This window comes from Pseudophryne corroboree, chromosome 9 (genome assembly GCF_028390025.1).
Source record: "Pseudophryne corroboree isolate aPseCor3 chromosome 9, aPseCor3.hap2, whole genome shotgun sequence".
Taxonomy (NCBI): Eukaryota; Metazoa; Chordata; class Amphibia; order Anura; family Myobatrachidae; genus Pseudophryne; species Pseudophryne corroboree.
In genome coordinates, this window is record NC_086452.1 from 209,740,634 (window position 1) to 209,752,001 (window position 11,368).

The following is an 11,368-nucleotide window of genomic DNA, read 5'->3' on the forward strand; positions in this document are numbered from 1 at the left end:
CTGAGCTGGCCGGACGCCGCTGCGTGCGGCGCGTGTCGGGGCCGCTCCACCAGCAGAAGATTCCGGCATCTTGGCAGCAGTAAGTATATGCGGCCGGACACCGCTCCACCAAGAACAGCAGCAGTGGTGAGTAATCTGTACTTTATTTGAGGTGGCTGTTATCAATGCACTTTTTTATTGAAACTGTACAACCCACTCCAGAAGGGCTCTCTGGGGCTGTAATGTACTGAGTGTTACAACAATAGGTGCGGCCCCCCCCTCCGTTCCCCCCACTCTCCGGTGGCTGTGGCTCACCTCCCCGCTCCCCCCGCACGGATCTCCGCTCATCGCGACTCACAGAGCCGGCACAGGGATCCCGCTGGAGCGCAAAGCAATTTTTAAATTTGGCGCCTTGTACGGAGGGGGCGGAGCTAAGTCCCGCTCTGTATAGCGGGCTCAGCGCTCCCTGCTCCCCGGCGGCGACTCGCGCTCTGTACAGCGCAACACTCCCCGGAGGCGGCTCGCAGACACAGGGCTCTGCCAGCTCTGTATAGCGGGCTCAGCGCTCCCCGCTCCCCGGCTGCGACTCGCAGGACCACCTGGGGGTACAGGGCGCTTCCCGCTTTGGTAAACGTAGTTTTTAAATAAGGCGCCATAACCGGGGGGCGGAGCTAACTCCCGCTCTGTACAGCGGGCTCAGCGCTCTCCGCTCCCCGGCCGCTGTTATAGTGTAGTGGCCATTTATCTGAGTTCATTGATTAATGCGGGGCACATGTTTTATGCTGTGCGGCAGTGCAGACAGGTGGTGCTGGTGAGAGTGTAATATACACTATGCAGTCAGAGTGGCTCAGCACTAATCCAGTTATCCACTATATTGATTTTATCTCCTAGCCCAGAGGAATTTCACTCTGGCGGCCATTTCCTCCCTGCAGGGGAAACCTCTGCCACATCCAGGTACAGACCTTGGTTGATATTTGCAGTGTCTCCTGTAGCCTAGTGGGCTAATCTTGCATACTCAGAGACAAATAGATAAAGTCCCATGTATATTGAATGTTCAGTTATAAGAGTTAACATAGCTCCGCCTTGCCACATAACATTTCTCCCCGGCTTTTATCACTGGCTGACCGCCATTTTGGGGACCATCGGAGCCTCCGAGACAGGTTTTCCTTCCCTTTATTATTCCTTTGTTTCACTTGTAATTTGGGGAATGTGTGTGGCATCAGACAAGTACGCTAGTAGCGGGGACATCTGAACACAGGGACCAGGGTTGGGATCCCAACAAAAACCTACTTTAAAGCTCCTATAGCCTAGTGGCTAAGACTCCTGTCCCGCAGTGCAGCAGTGGCGGTAATAGCCAAGTGGTTAGAGCCACTGCCTAGCAGTTTCCAGCAGTATCCAGCACCAGGTTCAGGACCCACTTCCCACTACAATCGATATTTACGGTGCAGGTCTCCGCTGCTTCAGAAGGTTTATTTGAAATGTATCTGTCACTGCACGTTATAGTGCAGACATTACATAGGGCTACGCATCTTTAACCCACCTTTTCTCCTTTCGTTCATATCACCTGGACAATCAGAGAAATCCCTGTTAGGTAGGGATTGTGCGGGGCAGCCATCTGTTCAGCCCTTAACGCAGCTACAGCACGCTCCTGTTTGAACAGCTCAGCATTACGCAGGTAAGGTCACTGTTAACCAGGGACCCTGTCCGTCATTTCCCCTCTCCAGATTTCTAAAAGGAGGTTGCTAACCTTCCATTTTACACGACTGCGGATGAGAGGCCTCTCTTGGAGGAGGCAAGAGCTGTCCAGGATACTGATGATGTCTGGTTTCTGTGTAGTCTGAACCAGTATCTCAGGATATCGAGGCGCATTGTACAGCAGTTCGTCTGGTACTGCAGGTAAAGGAGTCGGACACTTCAGGTCCCCCGGGGTTTGACGCCAATGAAGAAATGACAGCGACTTGTTCAGTTTCGGATGAGCTGGACATGCTCCGGTAGGCGGCCTGGAGACATCCGAATGCACAATTTCAGGTATCAAACAATGTTTGTTTTCCTATCCTTTTCCCGCAGACAGCAGGAAACGATATTAGACCTCTCCAAGGGTATACCCCTCGATGTATCGCCGGTCCAACAGGCTGCCATTTTCCTGAGGCAACCTTGCTGAGGGATCCATCTGAGAGACATTTGCAGCAGCAGGGGTTCTACCTTGTCCGGAGCAGGTAGGTTGTGGAACAATTGTCCTCTAGGTTACAGGATGGTTTGCATCAGGATAAACTGATTCTTTCAGACAGATCAGAGTCACGATTCTGCTTTATATTCTTTTGAGGTCTCCAAGGACATCTGTATACTCAGAGCCTGCATTTTCGCTTGGGCTGTCTTAACCCAACGACCTTTGGGGCTGCGACGGTGACAGGCGAACATGGAGCCCACGGGAAGGAACTTCCTGCATGATTTCTCCCATTGGGGGTAAGTCCACTTTTCTTTCCCCTACTGCTGCCCCAGCTCCAAGACGGACCTTTACCGGTCTTTCCTTTAGATCTTTCCGTGCCCTTCCCAGGTTTCAAGTCCATGACAGGGGCGGTATCTCCGTCACCAGGGGATCTCAAGTTAAAAGGCTGAAGCAGAGGTACAGCATCCTCTGACCAGTCTGACTGTAGGTCCTCCAACAACGGCCACACCACCCTGAACACACCCGATCTCGTCTGATCTCGAAAGATAAGCAGGGTCAGGCCTGGTAAGTACTTGGATGGGAGACCGCCTGGGAATACCAGATGCTGAAGGCTTTACACCGCAGGTCAGACCTTCCTACCACTTGGGAGGTCCCAGGGTGGGCGCATGTCTGTGGTCTTTCTGGGAGACCTAGGTATGCTTGAGCGGTTACAGACTCTATTTTGGAGTCCAACCGTCTCAGGGGTCCCACGCCATGGGTCGGCCGGTTTACGATGGCAATAGAGTCAGACTGCAGGCGGCGCTTCAGATGCTTCTAACCGCAGGGGTGTTGATCCCTGTTTTCACGCATCATTGGAATCAGGGCATTTTCTCAGGCCTTTGTTTTCTTTTCCCGTGCCGAAGCCAGTTGGCTCGGCCAGGCCTATTCTGGCATTAGAATCCTTTCAGTAGGAAAGAGGGGGTTTTACGCGTCCTTTGTTTTCAGGGATGCCGGTTTACTGATTTCCTATGGGTTTCCTCATCGGGCTTTTCTCCGATTCGTAGTACAGGATACTAATTTCCACTGTCAGACCTTTCCATTCGGTCTCTCTTCCGCTCCCACTGGGTTCATGAAGATCACAGGATGGCTCTTTTTCAAAGGCAGGGAGTGACGTTTGTTCCCTAATTGGACAATCTACTGCTGGAAGCCAACTCTGCAGATTAGGTTGCTTCTGAATATCCGGAGGCTCCAGGATCTTCTGATCGGAGGTCCCATTTATTCTCCTTGTAGACGGTTCTCAACTCGGTCCGTCAGAGGATTTTTCCTTCTCGGGACTAGTTCCCCCCTCTCTTCAGTCAAGTTGCGGCGCTGAGAGAGGTCGCCTACATTCTCCTCTGAGCAGAGAACAACAGTCTTCATTCCAGGTCAAGCCGCCAGGTCAGGCACCCGGGTGAGTGGACATTCCCCCGGAGTTTTGTCAGTTGATCCGCTGTTGGCGGAGATTTCGGATCGACCGCATGGTGTTCCGACTGACTCTTCAACCCTTTACTACTCTCGGACGTCTGCTCTGGCGGCAGTAGCCGAGGATGCCCTCACGGCTCCTTGGAGTTTCTGGTTAGTCTATATTTCCTCCTTTTCCATTTCTACCTCACTTTCTGTAACACGTGAGGGAAGAATGCGCGCTAGTCCTCCCAATGACTCCAGTTTGGCCGCGCATGTCTTGAAGATCCACCCTGCACCTGTTGTCAGTAGAGGAGCCTTGACTCCTACCTTTGCGGGACTGTCTACTTCAACAGGGTCCTTTTTCTTTGTTCAATCTTACACTGGTTTCATTTAACCGTGTGACTGTTCACGAGACCTCAGAGTTCGGTTAGGCCTACTGGGCCCCGATTTCAGAAGTCTGTTACCTCTTCTCGCTTTTGCCACTTTTGGAAAACTGTATGGGACATAATAAGGATAAAAGGGGTTTTTCCCTTTCTTTCAGTTACCATTCAGCCGTCATCTTTGGTTTCTCTGGGAGGTTTTGCTCCACTGCGCTTCAAACCACATTGACCTGAATTTTAGGTCTCTGCCTTTTTCGGTTTTCTTCCAAATGAGATTAGCCTGGTGGCCGTAAGTTCGGGCTCTCTTTCAGGGAGTACTCTATTGGCAACTCCCCCGGCTGAGCTTCGGCCTCAGCGGTCGTTTCTTCCAAAGGGGATGTCCGTTTTTCATATAAATCTGACACTAGTGTTTTTCAGTCCTCTTTGACCGTTGTCAGGGCTCGCCGACTCTCTCTACAGAGGTCTTAGGCTATTCGACTAAGGGTTTTTCTTCTTTGTTCTGTACGATGCTCCCGTACTAAATAGCCGGGATCCCAGCATATGCTGGGCTGTTGGATACATCTGACCATCAGAAAGTCTTCTTGGCGGTTGCTCGGGAGGCTCCGTTTTCCATTTCAGTGCACTTTGCGCGCGTTGTGGGACCTTCGTGGGCAGCTGCCCGTGGGGTCTCCATGAATACTTTATGTCGGGCGGCTACTTGGTCGGACCGACATTCGTTTTGTCAAATTCTACAGGTTTGACACTTGTGCGGCCTCTGCATCACAGTTTGGCCGAGCGGTTTTACAGGACTCTCAGCGCTCTCCCACTCGTTTTGGGAGCTCTGGGACGTCCCCATTGTAACTACGCTCCAGTGGCCCCTAGTGGATGAAGGAGAAATCAGGATTTTGGTACTTACCGATAAATCCCTTTCTCCGATTCCACAGGGGCCACTGGACGCCCGCCCAGCGCTGTTCCTCCTTGTTTTTTGCTTAACGGTTTGCAGTTCACCATATGACTGCTTGTTGAGTTCGGGCTAGCCGGTTGTTTGTTAGGTTCTGTTCCAGGTTTGGTTTGTGTTATCCTGGTTTACAGGGCTTCATTAACCTCCTCTACCTTACGGTTTGTTTATTCCAGCTCTCCTCTGGCACAGTTTTACGTAGACTGGCTTGGAGGGGAGATAGTAGGGGAGGAGCTAGCCACAGTGTTATAATTTAAAAGTGCCAGCTCCCAATTACTGCCTACTATTTCCCCATTGTAACTACGCTCCAGTGGCCCCTGTGGAATCGGAGAAAGGGATTTATCGGTAAGTACCAAAATCCTGATTTTTCGACTTTGACAAGGTGACTATTACCAAGGGGACCAGTCGCCAGATTCTTTTGCCAAGCACGACACCCACTGACCACTTTAAGATACCGTATGATCGACCAGGTTGATCATGGTGGCATACTGCTAAGGTTGGAAGCCCAGTGGACCCATTGTTTAAATACAGTGCATCCAGGGGGCTTAATGAGTATCATGGATATAATAGTTTCCTGTAATGATGTCTAGTTGTCCCTTGTCTACTTAGATATACACATAAGTCCATGTAACCCGATGGGTATATTATTATAGCTGCGTATCATATGACGTTGATCATGCAGTTAGTATCATAATGCATAATATGTGTGACAGAATGGAGTATGTTATCTTATGAATATACAGCACATGTCATGTTTTTTTTATACTGCGAGTAAGTGTTCAGTGGACTGGTATTGATGTATTTTTTAACCACATGCTTATATTTAAATTATGCTTGTACTTGATTGTGCCCATACAATGTTATTGTTGTAACTATGGTGATGGGAGCACTGAGGATGACGTACTATGTCTGACGTCATCGGATATGCGCCACCCGGCCTGGGCTGTGTCCCACTTTCCAGACACCGCTGATCACAGGGTGAAATGCCTTATTTAAGGTAAGATCTATTGTATGTATGGTTTAGCCTGAGGAAATTGCCTCGAATAAACCGGCATTGAAATGTTGCATAGTATGCTTGCCTGTAACGAGTGTTGTGTCAGACACCAGGAGTGCCATGCCTGTTGCCATTCTGTATTTCCACAGTATATGCAAGGGCACCCGGTGCAGATCTAAAAACAAGGGAGAGCTCGACCAGTGGAATATATCTATATATATATATTGTGACAAGAACACTGGGATAGTGTTTGAGGGCAGGTATATTTGTCCCAGGTTCTTGTCTTACATGTTTTAGAAAATGTTAACTTCTAGGAAAAATGCTTTTTGTTTTGTCTGAACCTTTTCAGTTTGCTGTAAAAGCTGGGTAAAGGCTCTGAGAGAGAGATACGGCGAGTTCTAGACATTGGGCCCAGTTCGGGTCTTTGGCCTCACAGAGGGCTAATCAGGGTTTCAGCTGTGTAAGTGTGTTATAGTGCTGCTAACCTGATTAGTATGGGCAGACTGCCTGGGAAGGCTGAGGGATCTGTATGTGAGAGACACGCTTTCTGATGCAAGTAAGCTATACAGTATGTACTGAAGAACTCTGTGTTTTGTTTAGTGACAGTTAGGAATATCTTATGTTTAGTTAGTGCCGGACAGGCAAGGTATTTTTATTTTGGGGTTTGTTTTATTTTCTGTTTCAATAAAACTGGCCGGGGTCAGTTGTACCAGAAACTGGACTTGTGTTGTTCCTCAGCTGCTGCGTGCTACCATATTCCCCAGGAAAAGGCGCCTTGCACCCCTACAGTGTTACAATATATATATATATATATATATATATATATATATATATATATATATATATATATATATATATATATATATATATATATATATTTCCTGATATTTTAAAATTTAGAGAAATGTTTTCACGCTTTTAAATTTGTGACACAGCGTATATTATATGATATTAATAATAATGGGTGTGTGGTATCCTCATTATCTGCACCCCAAATTTATCAGTGGGAAAAAAAATGTTTTGCTCCAGTCTTTTAATAAATAACACTACATGGTAAAGGCAATAGTCATCCCTCCTTTCTCATTGTACAGTATGTTCTTAGTATTGTGGCAGGTAAATGCAACTACAGTAGCATTACTAGTGTCTTGGTTTTAAAAAATAAAATAAATCATGAATCAGGCTATAGAAGAGCAGGAGTAACCCCGTGCTAGTGCTCTGGCTGCTGCCAGTCATAGTACTTCTTCAAGATTACTAGAGGTGGTTAAGGGGAAAGAAGGTGCACAAATGGGCACCTCAAAACAAAACAGCATTTTACAGTGGTTAAGAAGACATTACCTCTAAATATGGGCCTTACATTTTGAGTGGTGGTCCTGCTACTGTTACATGTAATAAAAGCCCTATTGTGAAACCAGGGCCAAACACAGATAGGCATCTTCTGCAACCTTCCTTTTAACAGCTTCTGGATCTGAGTCTATATGTGTCACCTTTAAAACAGACAAAACATTGCACAAAGAAAGTAGTACACCAAGGCTGAAGAATAAATTGTGTGCTCTGATACATCACTAATCCCTGAGGAGAGTCAAATGTTGTCCACAATAGTTATGTCTGAGTCTGGCATTTCTGATTCTGATACAGTAATCCTAGAAAAGCCTCTTACCATTTCTTAACCCTCTGCAAATGTGAGGATGAATAGTATTAAAAGTAAGGCTGGTAATGGTTTAGAGTCGGACATGGATATGGAGGATGCTACTACAGTATGAAAGTGCAACAAGTTTAGGGACAAATTTATGTATCTGATACTTATGAGTATGTTGATGATAAATGACCCATCTAATGAAGTCACCTGGCCGCGGTACATGGGCCCACATATTTGCGCAAATGTGTGCTAAGAACTTCAATTATACTCCATGTTAATTGTGAGGGTTTATCAAAATTATTTTTACTATCAGTGTTCTTCGTGCTTAGAGTATGCATCAGCATTTTTTTTCTCCAGTATGAGTAAGTTGGGTCAACCTTTTGTGTGTCAACCCTTTTTCATGTCAACCTTTTTGTGTGTCTACATGTTGTACCTGTCGACCTTTTTCATCATCTACATTTTACCTGTCAACCTTATGACTATGTCGACCTTTTCTTTGTCGACCATAAGGGGTCATCCTATTGGCAGTTGACCTAATTAGGGTCAACCTAATGATCCATACCCATGCTTATGCTAGTAACTGCGGACTGTATTGTGTTGAGAGCATGTACTGTACTTTTGCATATGCGTTTATGTTGCACGTGCCCCGATAGTCCTGCGAAAGCGGTCACAGAAAAGATTTATTCACAAGGACCATTTGGGTAACGTTACAGGGAAGGCGGCAAAAAGCTGCAATGACTACAGCCTCTTATTTCTTGCGGCCATACTGTGTGACCATAGGGCTATTAAGAACTTTGATAACTGACTGATCAGCATCTTTGTATGCAGCACCTGGGATACTCACTGCAAATCAGGGTGCCCATGGTGTTTGCATATTTTCACACAGTCACTGCATACGCATACACACACAGCTGCAGCAGTATTAGCAGACATCTTTTAATCAGGCACTAAATAACTTTATCACATCATCAGGGGGCACCATAGTAAATGTAGGGGATGGTCCTGCTGGTCCAGTCTTCTATCCATTGGTCCATTCTGCTACCAGTGTGGATGCTGGCATTTGTACAGATAATTCACAGAACAGCAGAGTAGGGAATTTTGGTGGGTGAACCAGTATTTATGGGCACCACATACATCTGTGCCCCATAGTGGCTGCTAACAACTCAGTTGTGAAAGTTCTGCCTGGACAGCAAAAAAATTGAACTTTATTGATAACTTTCATGTTGCATATTTAGAATCTTCCAAAGAGACAATGGCCTGATTCTGATGTAGTTGGAGGTGCTATCACTGCTTCCTTGGCACCTGCAATGTTCCAGAGACTAAATCCCTACTGTGCATTCATGGCGGCCATTTTGCCTGTGATTTCAATGTGTGCGGAGTGGGCTACACCAATAATCATTACTTTGCGCATCCCATAGCAGTTGCTTTGGGATCTGAATAATGAGCCTACACTGTAATTCATGTTTGTACGCAAATGCATTTGCAATGCAATTTTCTCGGCTATGGAATTGCTAATGTTCGCAAGTAAAGCTGTCTCCCAGATATTAAAATAGATACCCGCTGGAGCCATCACATATTAATTTGCAATTGCATACATCTTCACAGACTATGGACCTGATTCAGAGATGGACACAGATTGCTGCATATGCAGCCAGATCCGCGTCCATCTCCTCACATACTGCGGGCCGCTCAGCACAGGGCAAGTATGAGCTTGTAGCTAATGGCGATACACTCCTTGAGAATGGAATGACACCTGCGTTTCTCCAACCATTCCGTGTTAACGCCCCCAAACGGTCACTTCCTATCAATTATTTATTTATTATTTATTCATTAACAGTTTCTTATATAGCGCAGCAACTTCCGTTGCGCTTTACAATCAATCACTTCTTCATTACATTTTCATTGTGAGCAAGATTGCAGTGGTATCTTGATACATTCGCAGCACATGCGCAGTCTGTTCATTATCTATCTGTTGCATGAATTGGCCATTGGGCCATTGTGTGCAAACATGAATAAGGCCCAATACTAATGGCACAAGAAAACAGTACTACGGATTGGGGGAAGACACTGTGTTTTTGAGGTACGCAACAAACTACACATGTACAGCACAATAAATAAAGTTTGTGATGTGCTGTATGTTATGTTACCAAAAAATCGGATAATAAAATAGATTTTTTTATCCCCCACCCCCTTCCCCCGCACTTTCCTCTTACAAGGCTCATAATAAAAATGTTTTATAAAAACTTAACTATTATACACTATCTGCTGGTATCTTTGTCATGGGCCCCTGTCAATGAAAATGTCTCTTTACTTAACAGATGTGTCCTAGAAACTTAACCCAGGGGACTGTTAATATATGCTATATTTTTTCAATTTGTATTAATACTGCAGATTATGTTTCTGTTTTCATATTTACCCTATTTACATTTGCATTATTGCTGTATTAAATATTGGTATTAATGCTTCTATCAGTACATTTCAGTTCAAAATTATCTATGTGTGTATACACTTATTTAAAGCATTGTCTGCAGGTTCATAATGTTTATATACATGTACAGTGACTAAAGACAAGGGAATTAATATTGCAATATAAAAGTCATGAAACAATGATAGGGTGCTTTGGAAAATTGGATTAGGGGCAGAAAAGATTGTAAATCCTGCCGTGCCAGCAGTATAAAAGTGCTCAACATCTGCAAGTGGGAGAATCCTATCTAATGCTGAGAAAATGCCAAGGGCAGGTTACAATTAAAAAGTCATGTTTAATGGGGAGACAGGACATAAAGGAGAGTTAATAAAACATGAGCTAGTCTGAATTGAGTATTCAGTCACCCCCTGTGGGACCTGCGGAGTTGAAGTCATCTCTTTAAATATATATAAATATATCTTGCCCACTGCAGTTTATTCAGCAGAGGTGACAGCCATTGAAAGTAACACTTTCACGACCAATGAAGCCAGTATATTGTATAATGCAGGGGCTGCATATTCCATTTACATTACAATCTGAGAATTGTTTGAAAAGGGGTGGGGAGAGAGGGACTTTAAGGATGGATTATTGGATGTGAGCTGGAAAAAACTACATCTGATAGGCGACCATAGTAAACAACCAATCAATATGTTCTCTCCAATCGAGAACATCCCATCCTTTCAATCCTAACTTGGGATAATCACATTGAAGCACAGGGACTGTACAATCCAAATTTTGAAAAGTTTGTATCACTGTTGTAAGCAAACAAAATGAGCATTACTGTTATTAACTGCCCAGGATAATAAGAGTCATCTTATGCAGGGTCGGATTTAGCTTTGGTGGGGCCCCCGGGCACTTAAGACGGGGAGGGGGATCCTGTGGAAGGGGAATGTATATTAGATTTGTGTATACCCCCCAACATGACCCATTCCTGGAGTGAGAAAATGCTCCCTACCTAGACTTCCCACTTAATATATGATTTTTGTCACTTGTGTGTAACTATTTAATTGATAAGAAAGGTATTTCAACACAGGTGATTGCAGCCATCAATGAGGATGGAAGTTCAGGTAAGAGGGTAGAGAGCATTTTGTTCCTCCTGGAATAGGTCATGTTGGGAGGTATTGATTGTGTATATTAAATTTAAACCAATGGTGTATATTAGACTTAAACTAATAGTTTAACAATGCCTGGGTACTGTTTATAGCTCCACCTATTTGAGAGGCAAATATTTTATAAAGTTTTTTTGTAGTAGAACAAAGACAACTTTAACAACTTTAAAATAAAAATTAAATAAAAAATGTATTTTGTCATATGCAGGAATAGCAGCAGCCTCTGTACAACTTACACACTGGGACAGGACTCAGGAGGACACTGTGTGTTTCTCTCTCT

General features: G+C 45.0%; 1 pseudogene; it reads left to right on the forward strand.

The window, feature by feature from the left end:
* Positions 1-2,640: 2,640 nt before the first annotated feature.
* Positions 2,641-2,759, forward strand: LOC134961974 (5S ribosomal RNA; annotated as a pseudogene).
* Positions 2,760-11,368: the final 8,609 nt, after the last annotated feature.